A 23943-nucleotide genomic window follows, 5' to 3' on the forward strand; every position below is an offset into this window, starting at 1 on the left:
AAAATTTTTGCCGATGGGGTCCTCTCCTTCATGTCTTTAACTAGTGCTGCGAAGTCAGCCTTGAGAACCTCCGACTCTCGGTGCCTTATGTTGTTTACGCCGGCGTGTAAAATAATGGATCCAACTGCCCTCTTGTGCTTCTTGTAGATGGTTGGCGCCCGTCTCATCACATCTCGGACTCGAGCACCGGGAAAACAAGAAACAAAAGATTTTCGATTAGGGCATGTGATATTGAGGTTTCGTACAATCAAATCACCTACCAGGATTACATCACCCGGGGTTGTAGGCAAACTGGGGACGCGGAGAGGGTCGAACCGGTTCTGGAATGGGATGCTCGCCTGTGCCGATGGAGGTGTTCTAGCCTTGAACCCCCGCCTGCAAAGCTGAAACCCGCCGAGGTCTTCATCAGCGTTGTCGTTGCTCCTACGAGGCGCGGGGGTGAAGCTTACGTGCCCTTGGAATTGAGCGGCATGAGGTGGGGTTGATGTTACGTCAACTTCAGTTGTTGAGTGTGGTTTATCCAGCAGCCGAGCCTTCAAGTCTCTGAGGTACCTTCGTCTGGACAGTAGTTTCTGAATCTGTTTGTCGAATGCCCGGAGTTCTTCGACGACGACGGCAACGCGATTTATCTCACTGTCAGCCATTGTCTGCTTCTACTTCCACTTCCTCTTCGTCACCTAGGAAAGAAAAAGAGAAAGAATGAGTGCGCTCAAAGACTGCTGCTTTGTTATCGCCGCTCATCTACACTATCGCTCCCGCCCATCTCACTGGCTCCACTGTTGTTGTGCTGCTTCTCCACTGCTATCAGATAAGTATTGTTCAGTATCATGCTAAAATACTCTCGTGACAAACTCCTCATATTAAACAGTTTGTCCAGAGCAAATGGTCTGACTGGAATATCCTAAAAGACACCGGTATTTTGCGGCGCCTGAAATATGTACATCGCGTTTCAGGTCACCGGTGGCATTTGCTCAGGAATATGCTGTCCTACTCATGGCCCTAGAAATAGAAGTATCAGTGTGCCAACTTTACAGTATGTGAAAATAAACTCCGGTCACGACTGTGTGCAAAAATAAGTCTCATCAACTAATATTGCATTGTTTTATTTGAGATCCCTTAATGTCAAAGCATTGGTGCTGTCAGAATTCATCATTGACACGAAACTTGATATGCTGTGTTTAACGGAGACTTCGCAATAACCTAATGAACTCCACCTGGTTACACTTTCCTCACACAGCCTTGTAGCTCAAGACAAGGCGGAGGACTTGCAGTAAATGTCATATTGGAGTTAAACATCAAAAGAATCCCAATTGATTGTCCATTGTCTTTCAAGTGTTTAATAACAGAATCAGGTCCTGTCTTACTCATTGTTCTTTATCATCCTCCAAAATACAATGCATTCTTCTTATCTGATCTGACCTGACTATTAACCCACTTAAGTTCATTTTCCCACAGAGTCATTCTTCTTGGTGATTTCAACATCCATATTGACATCCCCACATCTAAACTGAGAAATTAATTCCTATCCTTATTGGACTGTTTTGACTTGACACAACATGTTGATTTTCCCACCCACTCTGGTGGTCATATATTGGATCTGATCTGTACATCTGGACTATCTGTTGCCAACACTTAAGCACTGATTTGGGACTCTCTGACCATAAAGCAGTACTTTTCACTGTCTCATTACCTCTCCCTCCTCTTACCAGTAAACGACAAATTTCTTACAGAAACCTTAAAAATATCTGTCCCTCTATCCTTTCTGGATCCATTTCTGATCTTTAACTGTCTTCACCTATTCCGTCAACACTAGATAGTCTTGTTGACCACTATAACACAGCCATTCATTCAGCATTAGATAAAACAGTTCCTTTAAAACATAAGGAGGTTTCCTTTAAGCATTCAGTTCCTTGTTTAATTCAGAATTGCTGTCTATGAAAGCAGCTGGCCAACGCCTTGAGAGAATGTCACGTAAGTCTGGCCTCACTGTGCACATCCAGGCTTTCTCTGACCACCAAAGAGCTTACAGAGAAGCACTAACTGCTGCCAAGAACACCCATTATGGCAGAATAATAGAAAGTGGCCATGATAACCGAAGGGCTTTGTTCACTGTAGTTAATAGACTACTCCAACCTGCATCTGGCCCAACTACCTCTTCTACTGAAGTCTGTGAGAAATTCCTCTACTTTTTCTGTAAAAAAATTAAAGATCTAAATAATTCAAATAAAATAAATACATCCTCTGTTTATATCTTTCCCTGTTTTCACACTCCATCCAGCTCCTTCTATAACTTCTCACCAGTCACATCTGCTTTTGTTAATGACCTGCTTTGTAAGATGAGGCCGACTATCTGTGTACTGGACCCCACTACTTAAATCCTGCATTCATGCCATATTACTATTACAACAATAATAAACTCATCCCTTGACACTGGCTCTGTGCCACTCACTTTTAAAACCACTTCTGTAACCCAAATGTTAAAAAAGTCTGGTCTTGACGCTGACAGTCGTAACAATTTCCGGCCTATTTCCCACTTACCGTTTCTGTCAAAATTCTTGTTGTAGCTTCCCAACTCACCAACTACTTAACCACTAATAACTTGATTGAACCCTTTCAATCTGGTTTCAGGGCGTGGCACATCTGTGAAACTGCTCTGCTATGGGTAACCAATGATTTACTTATGGCAGCAGACTCTGGACAAACCAGCATATTAATTCTGTTAGAACTCAAAGCAGCATTTGACACTCAGGTCAGACATGACATTCTACTGTCCAGAATTGAGAAGATGCTGGGTATCTCTGGCACTGCCCTCTAGTGGTTCAAGTCCTATCTGACTGATAGGCAAGAGTTTGTTAGTCTTGGTAACAGCAAGTCCAGCACAGCGCCAGTCACACAAGGAGTTCCACTGGGCTCTGTCTTCGGTCCTCTGCTTTTCTGTATTTATATGCTTCCTCTTGGCCATATTATTAGTAGCTTTGGACTGGGTTATCATTTTTATGCAGACAATACTCAACTCTATTTCAATGTTAAAAGTGTAACTTCATAAGAGCTTTCTCAGGTCACAACTTGCCTCAGTGAAATTTAAATCTGGATGTAGCAGAACTCTTTAAATTTAAATTGCAACAAAACTGAACTCCTGCAAATTGGGACTAAAGTACAACTTAACAGAATGAGCTCCTTCCCAGTCCATCTTGGCGGTGATCTCATCAGACCTGCCTCTACTGCAAAGAATTTTGGTGTCATTTTTGATTCTTCCCTTTTTTATTCCGCCCACATAAACCACATTAAGAAACTTTTTTACTTTCGCCTCTGTAACATATCCCGTGTTCGCTCCTTCCTCTCCTTTTGTAATGTTAAGAAACTTGTCCATGCTTTTATCACATCCTGCATCGATTATTGTAATTCCCTACAGCCAAGTGCCCCTTCTAATCTTATATCACAGCTCCATCTTATTAAAAACTCGGCTGCAAGAGTCCTTACTCCAACCAGCAGCAGCGAGCACATATCACCCATCCTGCTCCGCCTTCACTGGCTCCCCATGTCTTACAGAATCGAATATAAAATCCTACTAATAACCTACAAAGCCTTAAACGACCTTGCGCCAAACTACATCATTGACCATCCATCACTATGTGCCTGTCTGCCCACTAAGGTCCTCTGAATCTTGTTGTGCCCCACACTAATCTGCACACCATGGGTGACAAGGCCTTCAGCTGTATAGCGCCCAGACTCTGGAATGACCTACCGAAATAAATTACATCAGCTGACTCCATGAATTCTTTTAAAAAACAACTCAAAACTCATCTGTTCAGGAAGGCTTTTAGCTCTACCTGACTTCATTACCATTCTCTCAGTTTATCTCTCTGTCAAGATGCTCATGTAACCTGTGTGTGTGTGTGTTAGACCATCAATTATGCTGTCTGTTAGGCTTTTTTCTCTGAATTTACTATCTCACTGTTCTTTATAGTACTAGGGAGTTGTACTGTGTTAGCCATTATGAATGTAGTGAAAAGTCAAGCAAAATGACACCTTTTATTGGCTAACTAAAAAGATTACAATATGCAAGCTTTCGAGGAAACTCAGGCCTCTTCTTCAGGTGAGATGTAATTTATTTATCTGGTTTATTACAATGCTATATACTGTATACCCTGCTGTTCTTTCTTAAACTCTGTGAAGTGCCTTGAGCATGGGAAAGGCGCTATATAAATAAAATGTATTATTATTTATTATTATTATTGAAGCCAAATATGTAAAGTAGACTGTTAGGAGAACGAGACTTCATGAAATCAAATATGATTACTTTGGTTTTTTTTCCACACTGAGCGAGCGATTGTTGTCTGCATACTAGCTCATCAGGAGTTTAACCCATTTTTGGAATGCTGACTAATCACTGTTGCTGATGAGGCCTACCACAGTTGTATCATCAGCAAACTCGTTGATGTAATTCGAACTAGACCTGGCAGTGCAATTGTGTGTAAGCAGGGAAAACAGGAGAGGAGACAGGACACAATCCTCCTGTACAAAAATACTTAGCCTGGTTGTAGTTGAAGTGAGAGTGCTTATATGCCGGCAGCCTTTGCCACATGCACTTCAAAACAGGTCATCCACCTAAAGCTAAGCATGTTCAGGCCCCACCAGTACTGGAATGCAAGACCATTTAAGAAAAGCTTGGGTTTCTGCTGGAACAGGTGTTTGTGAGGCCAGCAGTGGACGCTTACCCTGTGGTCTGAATGTGGATCCCAATGCCCCAGTGCTATAGCGGGCACACTGTGCTGTAAACATGGCATCATCCTTCACATGAGCTGTAAAACCAAGGTTCCGACCCTCTGTTGTCATAAAAGATCCCTGTGCACCCTACATAAAGAGCAGGGTGCATCCAGATGCCCAGGATATATTGCCCTCCATGGCCTAGTCATTCAGGCCCCCTAATCATCCCCTATCTCTCACTGGCTATCTCTCCTCCTTTTACCACCTAATAGCTCATGTATGGTGAACATACTGATGCAAAAATGTCTGCCCACTCACTATGAAAAGCATTTTAAGTATTGAGAAAAGTACTTTATAAATTTAAAGAATTATTATTATTACTATCTCAACTGACTGAAGATGTTCAGTAAAATCCTGTTGCATATTGGTGAATTCAGGCCTAGTCCACTGAATTTCACAATTAAGTTCTGTGGAATTAATGTGTTGAATGCCAAGTTAATATCAATGAACAACATTCTTACTTAAGTATTCTTTGTATCCAAATGAGAAAGGTTAAGAAATATCATCATTAATGGACTGACTTTGGCAGTATAGAAACTAGAGCAGCTCAAGGTGCTTGTGAGCCTAGCCTTATCTCAAAGCACTTCATGATGACAGAAGTGAGTGCAATCAGATGACAGTCATTTAGGCATTTTAGTGTTGGCTTTTTGAGCACAGGAATGATCGTGGTGGTCTTGAAACACGAGAAGAGCAGCTTTGCTGAACAATATGTTAAAGGTGCACATTCACTTCCTTACTTGCCCTAGTCCATCTTGGTTCATGAACTACTAGATGTCCCAACAGAGGGGGAAGCCCATGGCTTCGGGTACTGGGGCATCACATTGACCAATCAATGATACAGCTCAGCCACAAGTCCCTCTGTCTGGTGTTGTCAGCATTTCCTTCAGTTTCAAAGAAATGCACAAATGTAGTTTCAACCAAACTATTACATTGTACACTTTCCCAGATGGCTCTTTTATCAATGAACCTCTGGTCAGTTCTTGCTTTAACAAAATGTCTTTTCTGATCTGTTAAATTGTAAATATCCCTAACCAAGAACTAACTGATACAGCTTCCTTGTATATTATAATTATACATTGTGTGGCTTGTACCTCCTCCAGACCGCGAGGGGGCGACCGCCCTGGTTATGTTGGGGGCCACAGGTAAAGGGCTTGGAAGCCCAGCCCTGTAGGGACCCGTGGCCACCGCCAGGCGGCGCCCCGGTGCCTGAATATCCCTGGAGCCTAGCACTTCCGCCACACCAGGAAGTGCTGGGGGGAAGACGACAGGGGACACCCGAACGGCTTCCGGGTGCGCAGCCGACACTCTTGCCACACTGGGGCGTGTCTGCGGAGGAGTGCCGGGAAGCAGCTGAAGCCCATCCGGGTTCCTATTTAAGGGGCCTCCTCCCTTCAGTCGAGGACGGGAGAAGTCGGGTGGAACAGGACGGAGCTGGAGGGAGGACTGGAGGTGGCCAAGAGAGAGGCACAAGGACTGTGAGGCCTGGACATTTGGGGGAACGGTGCTGGAGGCACAGGGAAGTGCACTGACTTTATTAATTGTAAATAATTGTGAATAAAGGGTGTGTGGTGAACTTATGATGTCCATCTGTGTGTGTCCGGGTTCAAGTCCACAATTGTTAAACATTAATAAAAACAAAAACATTATCCATCTATTCATCCATTATCCAACCCGCTATATCCTAATTACAGGGTCACGGGGGTCTGCTGGAGCCAATCCCAGCCAACACAGGGTGCAAGGCAGGAACAAAACCCAGGCAGGGCACCAGCCCACCACAACAAAAACATTATATTATTCTCCATTACAATTAATTGATAATGTGCCCTGCAATAGACTGGTATCCTCTCCAACTCTGGTTTCTGCATTGCACTCAATACTTCCAGGCAAACCTCTGTCTCTTAGTTTAAAAATGTAAGTGATACTGAAAGGATAATCAAGTTGCAGATCAGGTCAGGCTGGGGAGCATGCACTGGTATAGCGCATTGCTGCACCCAACACCTGACAAAACAACTCGGGATCCTGGTTGGCAAGTAGATAAGCAGCCAAGTCCCACTCTGCAGAAATGACCATCTATCTACCGCAGTCAGCTGCTACATGGCCACCCCCCTGGCCTGGTCCAGCCACGGTGGTCCTCAGCAATGAGGATCCTGTGAGCCGGATCACCCTCAGGGAATCGCACCATATGACTGTATTGTCATAACTGATGCTCCCACGTCACTAGATAGCGTCCATGAATCGCAAACATGTAGCAAAACAGGAAGCGCCAGGACTCTTAAGACTTGGACCTTCATCATTTTGCATAGATATCAGGAGCGCCACATACCCCTTTCCAGCAACCTCATGACCCCCCACATTCTCTCTCAATTCATCTACTGACTTTATAGGAAAAGTCATCAGACACATGAATGTCTCTGCCGTAATTAAACCTCTCGTCAAGGTCAGACAGACACACTGCTGATGACTGTGCCCAAGAGGTCATTAAAGACCTGGTTCTTGGTTTTTATCCAGAACACTCACAAGACAAGACACTTAGTTGCAGCTGTCTATGAACTTCATGTGTCTTTTTCTACTGGTTAATGACCTTTTTAAATTTTAAACATAAATTTTGTACTTCCATCCTAAAAATATGCCAAAGCTTGTTCTTTACTACACTTCTTTATTTTTATTCTATTTTCATTGAGGTATTTGAGTGTTTTTTAGAATCTCAGAAATGTAGAGGCTTATCACAGTTGGGATGTGTCAATCACATGACACCTGTACCCAAAATGTAAAGTCACCTCTCAACCTAACAAATCCCACTTTGAGATGCATTAATAAAAGGAACCAGAGTACCTGAAGAAAATCCTCACAAAAATAGAGAGAATGTACAAACTCCTCCTGGCAGGGCTGGATTTGAACTGAATACTCACCGCTGTGCTGCTCTCCTGCTGCTTTTGATGCTCCATGTTAATTAAATCTGTGGTAGCTTCTTCTGTCATTAGCCGTGTCTCTTTATAACAAATTCTGCCCTCTGCGTTCCTACTGTATCTTCTTTCTCTGTGCTTTGTCTTTCATGATAGAGTTCTTCTGTTTCATGCGACTACTTTATTAACTTTTAAATAGTTTTCTTTCATCTCTTTTTCTATAGAATTTTACTTTTATTTATCCCTCACTCCTTAATATCTAAATAGGTCTTTCACTTCCCTAATCCTTTATTAAACACTTTTTACTCCTCATTTTGTCATCTGCACTGTGTCTCCCTTCTGGTGCTAAACACTTGACAGCTCAGTGGCCTATTTGAAAAATACATTATTTTTCTTGTTCTGCTTTATATTTTAAATGTTCCAGCCTGTTTTGACATTGTTGTGCTTCATTATTTGTGCTGTGTTTTTGGATGCTGATAAAATGCTTGAATCGTGTAATCCGTCACTTAAGCTGTTTGAAATACTTCATCAGGATGGCAGCATTATCAAACAAAGTTGAGGCCATTTGAGCTTGATATTTGTGTGGCTTTTGTCATCTCGAAGAAACTTGTACTTTGTGGCAGTCAGCAGAACTTTGTGTCTGCTTAGCTTTGTCCTCCTCCTGTTTATTCCTGATATCCTGGGTCTTCTTTTGGGTCTCAGATTTGATACTCTTGTGTTCATGTTTTTGTTTTGTGGTGATGTAATTTTGCAATAGTGGTCAAAGTTGTAGACTTCTACATTACTCTCAACAAACCAGTTCTAGTGTACCATCCATATCCTCCCTGATCTTTCCTCTGCCTTTGAAACTTTTAACTATAAGATTCTCCTTGACCTACACATCACTTGAACTGCTCTAAGATGGCTTGAATCCTATCTCTAAGGATGGTCCTACTATATGTAGTGGAGAGGCTTGCATCAGGCAAGCACAGAGATGCCTTAAGGATTGGTCTCCTTACAAACCACCTCACAAGGTCCTATTAATCGGTTTCATTGTTCTTATATCAATACTATGCCCATAATGCTCAGCTGCACCTGTGATTTCCTCCTGAGGATAGCACAGACTCAGTTAGAATCTCGACATGTCTCACTGATATCTCTATGTGAATAAAGAAACACCATTTCGAGCTCAACCCGGCAGAGGTGCATGTTATCCCAGCCAGTCCATCTTTTTAACACCCTATTGCTATTCAACTCAGCTCACTATCACTAACTCCTACGAAATTAGTATGCAATTTTGGGGTGATGGTTGATGGCCATTTATTCTTCACTGACCACATAGCAAATGTCTCTCATTCATGAAGATTCACTCTGTGTAAAATGGGCAAGATCAGAATGTATCTAACAGAGTATGCAGCTCAACTTCTTGTTCTTGCACTGGTCTTGTATTGTCTGGACTACTGCAACTTTTTCTGTCAGGTGAACCTACGTGTGCTTCGAAGCCACTGCAGATGATTCAAAAAACAGTGTGTAATAAAGAATAAATGAAGTCCACAAAGCAAAAAGAGTTTGGGAATTGCCCCGTATAATGTCCAGCTGAGATTATGAAAAACCAATGAAAAAACTATCAAAAACCAGAGCATTTGACAATATACCATTGAAAGATGGCGTTACTTATGCAGAAAATGGTGGTCGGATGTGATGTGGCAGGAAATTAAGTCATGGGATGTTGGACGGAAGTGCCGTCGAGTAGGGACCAGAAGTGATGTCATCAGAGGGAGACGGAAGTGATGTCATGATCAGGTGCCGGAAGTGACATCATCATTAGAAGCCGGAAGTGGCGTCATTTTTGGGAGGGCGGAAGTGGCATCATCATCAGAAGCTGGAAAACAGAAGTGACGTTTAGTGGCCATTTTGTGAATCCAGAAGTGGTGGAGGTGAGTAAAGGGGGTCATTATTTCTCTTATTTGGTTCTGAGGAGAGAGAGGCATTGGTACCATAAAACAACCCTTCATCTCGTAATGTTTCACTCACCTCATGGCTTGTTGACTGCATCCTAAGTGCACGTGCGTGACAAGCTGCACATGTGGTATTCAATTAGGTGAGCTGGGAGCAAGTCTCTCTTCTTTTCAGTTCGCCCCCTATAGTAGCACATGTTAAGTTCAAATTCTTGATGGTTGCCTACAGAGTAGTCAGTGGGTTAACACCAATGTATATGGCAGCACTCATGATAGTCTATGCTCTTTCTCACTCATTCAGGTCTGCTAATAGATAGATAGATAGATACTTTATTAATCCCAAGGGGAAATTCACATAATCCAGCAGCATTTACTCCCTCGGGTGGAATTGAAGAGTCACATAGTGTGGAGGAGGAACGATCTCCTCAGTCTGTCAGTGGAGCAGGACAGTGACAAAAAACAGTGCCTGGTGATATCCCTTCTACATTGCATCAAATCTCAATCCAGACTCTTTTCATATGTAGCTCCAAGATGGCACTCCATCACTGTGTTTATGAAGCATATATAAGACTCTCTTGTCCTGTGAATAGCTTTCTGATTGATACCTGTACTAAGGAAAGAGTAGGCAGTCTTGTGTTGCTCTGTTTGGTTTACAGCTCTTCACTTGTGATGGTCAGTTTTGCAATCTGGTTCATTAACACTTATTTTAAAAAGTTCCCCAGCAGATTCATTTGATTATATTTGACATCTTTTGTAAGTTGCTTTGAATAAAAGGGTCTACTAAGGGAATACATGTAAATGGTGTTAGTATAAGGAATGGTTGACAGCTAAAGGCTCTCCTATGCTTTTTAACATTAGAGTTAGAGGAGATCAGGTCTTTATGTTGAATACAGACGTTTCACCTTCTTTGTGAGGCTTTTGCACTCTAATACTGAGTTCCTTCCAGCTTCTCTGTGGAAAACCTCAATGTATGCAGGATTGCTGAGAAACTGGTTGATGACCTGAAAAACAAAATGATCTTCTATTCAATGCTTAATAGGAAATATGGTGAGACATCTAAGAGATGATGATCAGTACAATTGTACCACACTGTTCAGATGGAAAATAAACTTTAATCAGAATATTTCATTTTTATGAGGGTCTTGATCTCCAATCATATATAAGATCCTCCTTGCTTAGAAGATAGATAGATAGATAGATAGATAGATAGATAGATAGATAGATAGATAGATAGATACTTTGTTAATACCAAGGGGAAATTCACATAATCCAGCAGCAGCATACTGATACAAAAAATAGTATTAAAGAGTAATATAAATGCAGGTAAAAACAGACAATAATTTTGAATAATGTTAGCGTTTACCCCTAACCCCACTGGTTAAATGGGTTAAGCGATTTTGAGAACATATGTATGATTTCCATTGTGCAGCAGATGCTCCTTCCACTACTATGAAGCTTTCGAATATGAATAAGAACAAGAAGATAGGTCTTTTTCAACTGTCCAATTAAAAATATTTTCTCAGAAAGAGTTCATAATGTCATTACAAACTGATAAAGGTGTCTTTGAAAATTACTATTTTGAATAGAAAATGTACATTTTTAAAAGTGGAGCAACCAATATAAATGGAAGTATGGGAGTATTTACAATATTCTGGTTGTTACCAGGAGTTCATATGTCCAAAATGGTCAATTACATCACAATCAGCATAAATAAGCCTGTGCAATAATGTGCTACTTGACCTTGAAAAAGTTATTTCAATCTTGATTCGTGTAACAAATGGTGCCTTGTCCTCCACACCATTATCTGGGATGTGCAGCTGACCTCAAAACAATAAAGGAAAGCTCATCTGTATGAATTTGCCTTATGCCACTCATGTTCTCTCTTTCACTATGTCCATTACACACCTGCCTGTTGTCCCCTGACTTCCCCAGTGCCCACCAACCTTGTGAAAGGAATACTCCACCCAAAAATGATTTCTTTTAAAATATTACTTACCTCATGTTCTTTGGAGTAATGGAGGAGAAAATTTTTAAACCACATGTTTTTAAGCAGAACAAACATAAAGTTTCTGATATACAGGGATCTATAGTGACCAACCGCTAACAATATCATAAAGTCCATGTAAAGAAAATCTCACATTACTCGTGCTGCATAATCCACATGTGAAATCATCCAGTTGTATGTTCATTATGTCCCAAACACTTGTATTTTTATTAAAATATTGTTAAGTAAATCACTTCTGGTAAACTCTTTCATGAATAAAATGGAATACGCTCAAACATGACTGAGCATTTGAATTGTGGACCCACCTCCTCTCATTACATTTATATTCAGAGTGGTGAGCCATAACTGAAGTACCTCGGGATAATTTAGCAGCAGCCTGTGAAACTGCACATCTGAATTGACCTACCGCTTGTTAACTTGAGAGGAGGCTGGACTCCTGGCCAATGAACAAGGCAGGTCTAGGTTCAAATGCTCAAGTACATCCAAGTGCATTGCAATTTTGTTCATGAGAGCATTTTCCAAAAGTGCTTTATTTAAAAATAAATGTGCTCGGGATGACTTGATGACTTGATATGAGGATTATATGACAAAAGTAGCATGTGATTTTTTTTTCATGGACATTTTAAGATTGCAACGGTGTTGGACAAGTTACATTAGTTTGGGATGAGTCACCAAAAGTATGAGCTGCCATTACATCACCAATAGCAGAGGCGCCTATAAAAACGATAACACTGCAAAGCTGCATGTTTTTCTATCTTTACGTGGATTAAAGCTAGCAGTCCTTTTAATAATTGTGTTTTGTCTTGGTAGGTTATTATATTATACTATTTTCCATTATTGTATTATTAATATGTAGCCTCTGTCAGAACGCCTCAAATCCCACAGACTTACCACTGTTTATAAGGTATTATAGTATATAACTTCTCCCCACCTTCCCTCCTACATCTATAACCTCAGGCAATTAGGTGTAGTAAAAGACAAGCAGGAGATAAGTTACAATTTAAACAATGTATTATTGAAAATATTCATAAATAATAACAATATGCAAAGTACATTTGAATATTGGCAACCATACAACCTGATAAATGGTGATGTGTAGTTTCAGGCGGCACACAGACTTGTTAGTTACTTAAAAATGTCTCTAGTTAAGGCATCATTGGTGGTCAGCTTTCTTCAGAACAGACCGCATGCCTGTCTCAATATGGCTGCCGAGGTGTGCTCTCCATTGTGTTGTCCTTTCAGTTCATCAGTTTGGTAAGAGAGAGAGATGCTCCTTCATCAGATGTTAGTAAGAGAGACAGAGTGAGGTTAAGCAAGCAGATGTTCTGTCCAACCCCTAGAGCCAATAGGACATCATGGTACTTAAAGGCTCTGATACAAGCCAGTTCCAAACAGCCATACTTCAGACTTCAGGGAACAGAAAACATCTTAACACCTGCCATCCCCCAAAACCATATGTTAAGGTAGTTAGGCAGCCTGGCTTTCTTACGGGGGTTGAGGAACTTTAGCAGAGAAACACTTGCCAAACTGGTTTCAGGCACTTCCCCCAAATCCTGTTGTAAAATTCAAAGACACTCAGTCCCAAATGGCAGGGGCAAACATGAATGTTTCTCACTAATGTAATGCTAATATCACATTGCTTTGCCTAAATTACAAATAAAGACATACAAAATATTTATCAAGTTATATGTAAAATCTCACATCACAACAGATAGTATGCTACCAAAACAGCATAAAATAAGCATGAATCCATTAGGTCAGAGATGGCATGGAACTGTGCAGCGTTACAGTATTGTTTGCTGTTGTTCAGCATCGATGACTATAGACCCCTGTTATATCAGAAAATGTAATTTGTCCATTCTGCATGACAACATGAGATTAAAGTTTTTTTCTCATCCATTACTACAAACTACATGAGGCAAGTGTAGTGTATTGTAATATAATGGAGTTTTATTATGGCATTTGATTATGTGAATATGTGAATATTGAACTTAAATACTTGCCACATGTGTGCATGTGTAAACTGGAGGAACGGGAGAAGTGTTTTCCTGGTTAGATGTAATAAAGACATTGGCTGAGTACGGTGCATGCGTGCTAGTTTCATTAATACATAACAGTAAGGATCATATAAAAAATATCATTCTTGGATGGAGTAATTCCTTGAAGCCTTCGTTTTGTCACTTATACTCATAAGAGGTGTGCCCAACCCCTTACAAGCCAGGATCATCTCTCCCAGCTTCACTCTTTTAGTCCCCCTACACCAGCCTGCATGTCACAATGCTGTATATTAAAAGTGGTAAAGAAACAAGCCTGCAGTCTCAAGCAGTGCAGTGATGTCACTTCTCTATAAGAGTGAATTTGGTTTTTCAGGAAGGAGGAAGATTTCTTTAAATAGTTTTGTCGCTAATTTTTCTGCTCTTTAGCTGGACTAAAAGCATGGTGTGATAGAAAATGTGCTAGGGTTAAATGCAAACTTAATTATATCTGAAGGTAAAAGCTACTTAATAGATGGGTAGGGTATTACAGACTTTACAGAGTTAATCTACTGTAATACCATATCTCACCATCCTGGGTTAGCTTCCTTCAGTTTGTTTGTCTTGAGCTTTGGCAGCCAAGATCATAAGTTTGAGAAGGAGAAAAGCTTGCAGCAAGAACAGCATGAATTTGTTACAATGTTTTTGTGAATTGGATGACTACCAGGAAGCATGTGTTCGCCAGAGGTAGAATGAGCATCAGAAAGGACAAGGACTGCTGGTGATGCTAAGCTCTCAGTTTGTACAGTTGCCATAGAAAGAGTTTCAGTTCACTGGCACTTTTTACATCCAAAGCATGGCTCGTGGCACAATGGAAGAAAGAGCCAACATACGGTACTTTATCCTAGAGGCCTCAGAACTTAGCTGTGATTCTCTTGGCCACGGATTTAACATCAGCCAAACAATTTGGATGCTTTTTGGTAATGAAAGTAGAAAAGTCATCTCCATTAATGGACATGGCAAGTGTCTGCAGGGCTACTTTAACCCATTATCCGTATCTTAACACATACAATCAGCAATCTTCTTTGCAGTGTGGGTTTGTTTTTTTGTATATTTCATTTTTTTTCTTGGTCATATTCCATATGAACCCCGCTGTTCACTAGACTTTATTCCCGGGCACAGCAGATATTCGCCAGAATTGTTCTCAATGACTCACCAAAAAGATCTTACCTATTGCTCTCTTTTCAGATTACTTGTTTTGTGCTTTCGTTTATAATAAATGACTCAGAAGGTTATTGATATTTTAGAGGACTGCTTTCTTGCTGTTATTATTAAGAATGCTTTCTGGCTGTTATTATTATTATCATTTGTAGCTGAACAATCGTTTTAAACTCCTCACTTCCCAAACAAAAATACTTTTCATTACATCATATAAGCCATGAAATAGTTGCTATCATCAAGTGAGGGTGCAGTGTTGCCCTCTAGTGGCTAAATAGCACAATTGCAATCTCCCTGTATGATTTGGAGTGAGTCCACTCAGCTGGCAATAATTACTTTAAAGAAATACTAATTATATTTTTTGTGTATGATTTGTAAAGCGCTTTGGATAAAATCATCAGATAAATAATTAAAATGAGATCCAGAGGCTCAAAATTGCAGGGCCAATAGCAATCAGCAGCATTTCCAGTGGAATCAAATACACTGTTTCCAATGCTTTTATTTGGATTTTTAAATTATTTTTCTTACCTTTTTCTAGATATTACTATCAGGCTCTGACAAGTAATATGAGAAGAAGAACTGTGATGTTCATTTGCTGCTGCTGTCCATAATCATTCATAATCTGTAAAAAGGTAAAATAAGTGAAATATATTAACAAGGATTTGTCGTTGGAAATATGAGAATAATAATATATGAAAGAAATCTACAAACACCCAGCACTGTAAAACTCCATAGACCTATGTTCTGTCATTCTTATGCCATCTGTTGTCTAAAGCCACTTATCCATGAAAAGGGTCACAGGGAAGCTGGAGGCAATCCCAGCAAGCATTGGGCACAAGGCAGGAACAATGCCTCGACAGGGCAATAGCCCATTGCAGGGTGAACAAACATCCATCCATCCATCCATTTTCTAACCCGCTGAATCCGAACACAGGGTCACGGGGGTCTGCTGGAGCCAATCCCATCCAACACAGGGCACAAGGCAAGAACCAATCCCAGGCAGGGTGCCAACCCACCACAGGACACACACAAACACAACCACACACCAAGCACACACTAGGGCCAATTTAGAAGGGTGAACAAACACATCCAGGGAAATTTAGCATCACAGATCAAAGTAATCTTCACCTCTAGACTGTGGAGTGAAACCTACATGGACACAAGGAAAACATGCAGACTCCATGAATGTAGAACCCTGGACCTGAACTCCCAGATTCCTGGTTCCATGGTAGCAGCCCTGCCATGGTGCCACTTCTATCTTATACCTTGTGAGCAGGCTGCTTAAACTCATTCCCCTTTCACCACACTAGAGATGTTTGGTTAGAACTTTTTTAATGTAGATATCGGGAAAAGATAAAACTGAAACAGAGAACAAGTGTTAATCTAGATGTTGATCAACAATACATAACACAGATGAATATTACTGCTGCTGATTGTATCCCTTATTGTTAGATAGAATGTAGCCCATGTCAGACTTAAACTGAAATGTCAGTTGTATATGTATAAATTAAAACTCCTCTGATTTGTGAAATATAAGGAATGTGCATTTAAACAACATGGAACATAACAATGGTGCTTTGAGGGCCTTGAATGGAAGACAGATGGACGAGGATTAAGTGGATAAACACAACCATGCTTCCTCCTACTAAGTACTTTCTGATTGCGTCGATTGATGGTGACAAGTACTGTAAGGGAACATTTACATATTTAAATATACTACAATATACCACATAAAACCAACAGATGGCAGTATTGTACATGCAGAACATAACCTCTTTAGCATTATGTTTACCACTGGAAATAAGCCAAAAGTGCTGATTTTTTTAACAACAAAAAACATCAAAAATCACAGGAGGAAGGGCATATCTAGTGTCCATTGCTGTATTGAGAGAGATTTAGTATATGTGCTTCATGTGATCCATTTTGAAACAATTACCAATGCTCATTAGCATTGTCATAGCAGATATTGAAAGCTTTATGTTAATATTCCTGATGTAACCAGAGCTTGCTTTACACAGCATGTAGAACTTGATGCCAAATCATGCCCGTTTGGATATGATGAACTGTATCTCTGACAGCTTTCCCTTGTAAACCACTTGAGACTTTTATTAATATTCATGTTACAAATGGGAACATAAATCTTCTAAATATTTTTGATGCATGCCTTATACAGAGTCCACAATTTGCAGTTTTTGGTGATGGAAGATTGGCTTCATCATAGTCATAGTTATTACTGAAATGCAGACATTTCATAATGAGTGAAGAAGGACAGTCATTCCTACCTTCACCAAAGATGTCTGCAACAACTGGTTTCTGGACTGGTTTACTCATTATACCATTCAGTATTATAAGCCTGAAGAACAACCACATGTCGACGGCAACGACAGGATGCCAGCAGCTATGAGAAGCAAATGGTTTACTGTGACTTTTCCGACACTGCTTAGCATCATCTAGTTTTTCCACCAGACTATCCTCAACAAATCACAAATTGTTAAGATAATCAAAATCAACAGAAATCTTTAGACAGAGGTTTCCTGTAAATGAGCAACGAGGAAATGAAGGATTGTCAGCAGCAGTATGAAGCCAACACCAAACATTATTGAAACTTTGCAGGTCAGAAATCTACTAAACAGGTGTCAGCTTCACTTTTCATGTCAATGTCTGTTGACCAATTCACATACATTGTCATCACCATAACTTCATTCAAACAATGGATCAGTTTCAGTTTGTTCTAAAAGTCGCTTTATGGTTTTTCATTTGCCATTGTGGTTTTGGTTGAAGGCCCCACCCAACCCATGAGTATTGATGAATTACCTTAGAGTTACCATTAAGTGGCAGGACGCATAGAAATATTCATGATTTTTTGCAGCATGATTTTATTTCATCTAACAAAATACTGACCCAAGAGTCCAGAGAGGGATTAACACTGTAAAGTTGATCATTATGGATCATACCGAGTGTGAATGGGGTTTAACCATATTTACATAAAATTCTAAGCTAGAGTTGCGCTCAGGGTTAATTCCACAAGGTTATCTAAAAACGCAAATCATTTAACACACTTTCACGTCTTTTGTCTTATGTAACTACCTTCCTATCTCCAAGGATTTCCTGCCTAAGAACCCTGCTGTTATTACTATAACGTCTGCCAAGAAGTGTTTATTTCCTTCTCACCTTCATTTTTCTTTCATTTTCAGAAAGTGTGCCATGTTTTATATGTGTGTTTTGGGTTATTTTGTTTTTTTCTTCTACATAGAATCTGTTTTCAAGGTTGTATGATCATTTTTTAGCAAATTGAAAATGTTTTATTTTATCATATGCATTACGTGAACACAGTCATAATGTTAAATATGTCAATGAATGTGATGCTATAAATATGGTGGGAATCACATTATAAGTTATCCATCAGTGGATATCACTGCTTAAACTTGATTCCTAGTGTAGTTAGTTTCAATTCCAAGTATGCCTTAGTGACAGGTTTCACTTCTTAACTTTTTGTTTTTTATGTTTTTTTTTTTGCTTCATGTAACCATCTTCTAGTTATATTTTTCCTCATAATAAGCCTTCGACACCAGTGTGTCATAGCACTAGGGCTCAAAACCATTGCACACTTTGGGGAATGTCCTTTCTAGTAACATTTTTCAAAACTCAAACATGCTCCATTGCTACCTGACATTCTCTGAATTCAGAGCTTTACATTTACATTCTCATGCTGCCCTCTACAAGCCTATTGAAAAATGACCTAATTTAGTGAAGTCGCCATTACTCCCATCATGCAGTGGTCCACAGTAACTGTACACCACTTCTAATCTAGGAGACCACTCTTCTCTGACCTGAAACATGCTATAATGTTGCCAGGTGTGGACTGCGTATTACTACTTGAGTACAAGAATGACTCCACAATGGATTCTGGCTTTGTCTGCGATTTCATTTTAATTTCAGGTTCATTTTGCCCTTTTTGAATTTTGATGACTGGTCTCTTTTTCTGTCTACTGACCCTTTGCTTTCATTTCTGACTATTCAGATACAGTATTTGCCACTCAAACAATAATAAGAATCAGTTTAATTCTGACAAGTGGATTACACCCTATGGAGACACTCTCTGGTTCACACCAACTACCTAGGTTGTTGTCTCTTTACTATTTTCTAGTCTCAGTCTATATTTTCTGATGACTCCAAAATCCAACATTCATGTTTGTTTCTGAAAACAGTGAATCTGGCCAAGGACGAAAGCTGCTAGAAGTCTGAATTCTAGAAGTAGACAGCAAAAGATGTTTATAGCAAGTAAAGGGTCAGCAATCAATCCAGAAACAACTGTGATGAAAGGAACGAGCGTGCAAGTAATTCATTTAAAGGTAAAAACTCCAAAGCCTTGTGATGCCCCAAATCCACAGCCAATTGGCATTCACTTTCTTTGGGATATCTGGTAGTCATGAACTGACATGGACAAGTGAGGCAAGTGAGAAGACTGATAAGACTTGATAGAGGGCTGTACGGTATCCTCAAATTATGCTCCTTTGGCATGAACCCATGGCTGAAACTGCTGGACTGTACAGCTGGGGATTCTTTTTGACTTTTTGTCATGGCCTGAGAGCTTAGAGATAAACAAGCAGAGAAAAGTTTAGTAAAACTTCTGCCTGTGTTTCCAGTTTATCCCAATGAGTTCAGAAAGGATGAGCTGACTCGAACTACAGCACCATAAACTGCACTTTCTCATTTTCTTCCCTAAGAGTCTTTTCTATATTTTTTACACATAAGTCAGTCGGCATCTAATTGTGCTGGTCCCTGCAAGTGCTGACATGGCATTTATCTACTTTACTATAATCTGTTTTTTTTTTCTTCATTTAGGCTTGGGTCACAACTTTCAAGTAATTGCTTACCATAAGTATGGCTTCTATTTTCTGTGGGAAAGCAAAAGAAAGCCTCTCAGAGCTGCCTAATTAAGCTACAAATTGGCTGGGAAAGGAAACATCAATACACAGGCATTCATTAACATCACTGTCCGAAATGGTTTCCTCCTCTAAATCAGACCCTGGGTTGTCTTACTCTTTATAAAAGAGATTTGCTACATTAAAAACCTAATGAGGATTACCAATGTATATTGACTTTTAATTAATGAGCTGAATGAGTTTTGTTGCATTTAGAAAGTCTCCCAAGGTTCTCTGACATCCAGTAGAGGTTAGTGCACTTCCACATCCATTAGTCACTTCCATTCAATGCTTAAAATCCTTCTCTCCATCCATTCATTTTCTAACCTGCTTATTCAGTTCAGCCTGTTCTATTGGGGTGGACTTAGCAGGGAGGGCTACCATGAAAAAAAATAGTATACCATATCAGATCTTAGGAGGCATCAAAACTTGAGTAGTCCCTACACAAGAACAGCAAGTAGTGAGAGAGTGTGCAATAGGTATGTGGATGGCAGCAAAATCACAGAACTGCATCTGAGACTAGGAGCACCTATTATGAGAAAAGAAGGAAAAAAATATGTGAAAAGAATATTTGGCACCTAGTTATTTTCGCAATAATGGTTTTTTTTTCAGGAATTAAAGTAAAACTATGAAAAATGAAAACAAAAATGTAAGAAATAAAAATAAAAACACATGAGTGGGTTAAGTTTTTCACCACTTTTCAGAATCTGGGCACTATTACCCAGCTACCAGTAAACTTTACCTGGTGTTCAGTCGAGATATGGCCAACTGAGTAATTGTAGAAGGCAGTACTTGTGTCGCTTCATTGTCAATCAAACTCTCTGAGGCACAAGGTATTTCTTAACAATGTTCTGTTCAGGTATGAAAAGTGTAAAGAATGATTTTCTTTTCAAAATGCACTTTTTATTACTGTGAGAAATGAAAGGTGAGCTGTTGCCAACAAAATGCAAACACTTGAGAAGTAAAATGAAACATTTTTCACTCGTTATCTGATTTCCGTCAGGGTTAGGATCAAGGAAAAGGCTTTGTTAATCACCATATTTCAAGGTCAGGCTTTTGAGTGTGGTGTAGTAGTTTAAGGCTTTGAACCTCAGACTTTGAACCCTGAGGTTGTGGGTTCAAAACCTGTTACTGGCACGTGTGACCTTGAGCAAGTTACTTCACCTGCCTCTGCTCAAACTGGAAATACCAAAAGGAAGTGTGAAGTGTCAATTAATTATATTATATACTACAAGTTGTGTAAGCCTGTGCTGTAAAAAGCCTGGGCTCCTAGAAACTATTGAAATCGTCAGAAAAAAAATTGAAATGCAGAATCGTCAGTTTCGTTTTCCGGACGTGCTCAACCCCCTTGTCTATCAGCGGCTAAAAGAGTTTTTCTCTTCTCTGAGGTTTTGTCTTGCCGATGTGCATTTCCTCGCTTGCGTATTAGTGGCTAAGCAAGATTGTCTTTCCTCGGTGGTATCACTTTGGCAACAGAGTCGCTTTCTTTCAGCTTCATGCTGTAGCTTCGTACTTCTTTCTTCTTCTGACTCGTTAACTTAGGACCGCCATGCTGGCTCTTTGAGCTTCATGCTGTAGCCTCGCACTTCTGGGCCAGGCAGACAGATACACACACTTCCACGCATAGTTGTTTATATATAAGATAAGTGCAAAGAAAAGACAGCAGCACAACATAACTGACATCAGACTACACGAGAATCTTGGAATTTGTTTTCTGTGTACACATCTGTTTAGCTCTGTCACAGTTACAGCTTATATACTGTCACTTTAGAAATTCCTGATAAATCTGACATGTGCCCCAAAGATTCATTGAATGACATCTTTGAAAGTTGCCCAAAGTTATTGTTATACCTCGCATATTAAAAAGTGGCATGCAAAATTATCACCTTTCTATACTTAGCTATCACTTGAACTGGAATCTATTATACTGTCACTACCTAGCTTTAAAATATTCTCACAATTACAATATGACAAAATTGCTTTTTTCTTTACACACTTTCTATTATGACAGCCCGTATTAAGCTTTTCCTCCGCTCCAAATATTGTCCAAGAGCTGCCCTCTGTCACTACCTGCTGTTTAATGGAGATGTGTGAACTCAGGTATGGCAGTGTGCTTGCCACAAGCAGTGGACGAGTTATCCTTAGGATAACAATAAAGAGGTTAAAGAGGACTGGATCGGCCAGTCTAATGGCAGCTACTGTATATAGCTTTGAAAACCAAAGAACAAATATTTTTTATACATGTTTAATTTTGGAACCCTTTAGCCTGCAGGAGTACAGGTTAGCACATTCAAGAGTGTAGCAGTGGAGCTGGATGTCATCCCTGGACAAAATGCAGGTCCATCATAGGGCACACTAACATGTACACAAATCTGCATTCATTCATAATGGCCAAATTTTGTGTCCATTAACCCAGTATAAGAAGAAATAATTATACATTTTATTTATATAACACCTTTCCCATTCTCAAAGTGCTTCAGAGAAATTCAGAGCGAACAACAGGGCAAATACAACATTGGATAGAAATAATATCTGCATTAATACTAAAGAATGAATATAGAATATACTGTACAAACCATTGAAGTAAAATAAGCACCAATAAACCAGAATCAAATATAAAAATACAAATACTGCAAGAAAAGCCTGTACAAATAACCTAATTTGTGGTACAAACATAAATCTTCCTGGGTGTGTGGACAGAGGAATTAACTGAAAGAAGGGTCAGAATGTCAGGGTAAGTTAAATGCCTTCCTGAATAAATGAGTTTTAGGTTGTTTTTTTTGGTGTGGAGGAATTGAGTCAACTGATCTCATTATTTTTGGGAGGTTATTCCAAAATCAGGGTGCTATAAAACTGATGGCACTGCCACTCCGAGAGCACAGGTTACTTTGGGGCACAACAAGACTGCCATAACCAGTGGACCTTATGAGCGGATGGGAGCACAGAAACAGAGAACGTCACTGATGTAGTCTGGTGCAAGGCCATGTAAAGCTTTATGGCAGGGGTGTCCAACTCCAGTCCTGGTGGGCCGCAGTAGCTGCAGGGTTTCATTCTACCCATCTTCTTAATTATGGTGAATCTTGACTTGATCACTATCTGTGTGGAGTCCACACATTCTCCCTCTTTTCCGAATTTGCACCTCTGGGTGAGTGCTCTTTGATTATTGGGCTCTCTTGTACAGTATATACAAAACTGCCCCTGCAACTTATTTGATTTTGTAGGGGCGAGTCAAAAGCTATGACTGAGTTGATGGGGATATTAACTGCATGACCCATGGTCACTGGAAAGTGCTACAACTGCACCCGACTTGCTAAGATTATGTACACAAAGTCTACAAATTAAGTTCAGATAAAAAAAATTGTGTAGTGTGGTGGGTGGGGCTTAAGACAGAGAGTGCCAGAGCGGCATGCTGTCTGCAGGGCATTCTTGGGAAAATGAAATAGAAAGGCTGTGCTGAGCTCATATGTTGAATATGCTACCGCATGTAGATATTTACTTTGTGAAAGTCTGAATTAGTGTAAGTTAGTGCTGCCCTTGAATCCACGCCTGACTCCTGACAAGCTCAATGGACTGATGAAGAGGGATGGCTTTATAGACCCAGGAACTGCTACTGGGGTTACGAATGCTGTGCAGAAACAAGTCAAAGTTATTTCTTTACAAACATGGAATACACACAACTTTGTTGTAAAGTTAAGTGTTTCCTGTTAATTAAACAAAATACTTTGTTGGTCTTGACATTTTATAATATAAGCTATGGGGTACTGAGTGGCTCAAAAAAAAATCCTATAACTTACCAAACACTTACTCTACGAAGCAATAAAAGTTTCAATATAAAACAAACAAGCATTCCATGTTTCTGATGCATGCTTGTGATAACAAAAGGTATCTTCTTTTTATTTCACGATCCTGGTAGTTGTTTTCTCAAGGTAAGGATGTGTTTTCTGTTTGATTCTGCAATAGAAGTAGCCTTCCTGGTAGAAATTCTTACATGAATACACAAGTAAATTAACACAACACCAAACATGTGGCGTGAACAGTTTACTGTGATTTTGTCTTTGGTGAAGAAACCACACTCTGAAAGGTTGCTGTAAAAGATGATAAGTGTTGATCTAATGCACACAACTGGCAATCTTTTGAAATGGCTGAATCTTATAATATTGGTGTTTTTTTAAGCTGGAAAAGGATATTTTATAATGTGTGTATAATCTCAAGATG

This window comes from Polypterus senegalus, chromosome 15 (genome assembly GCF_016835505.1).
Source record: "Polypterus senegalus isolate Bchr_013 chromosome 15, ASM1683550v1, whole genome shotgun sequence".
NCBI lineage: Eukaryota > Metazoa > Chordata > Cladistia > Polypteriformes > Polypteridae > Polypterus > Polypterus senegalus.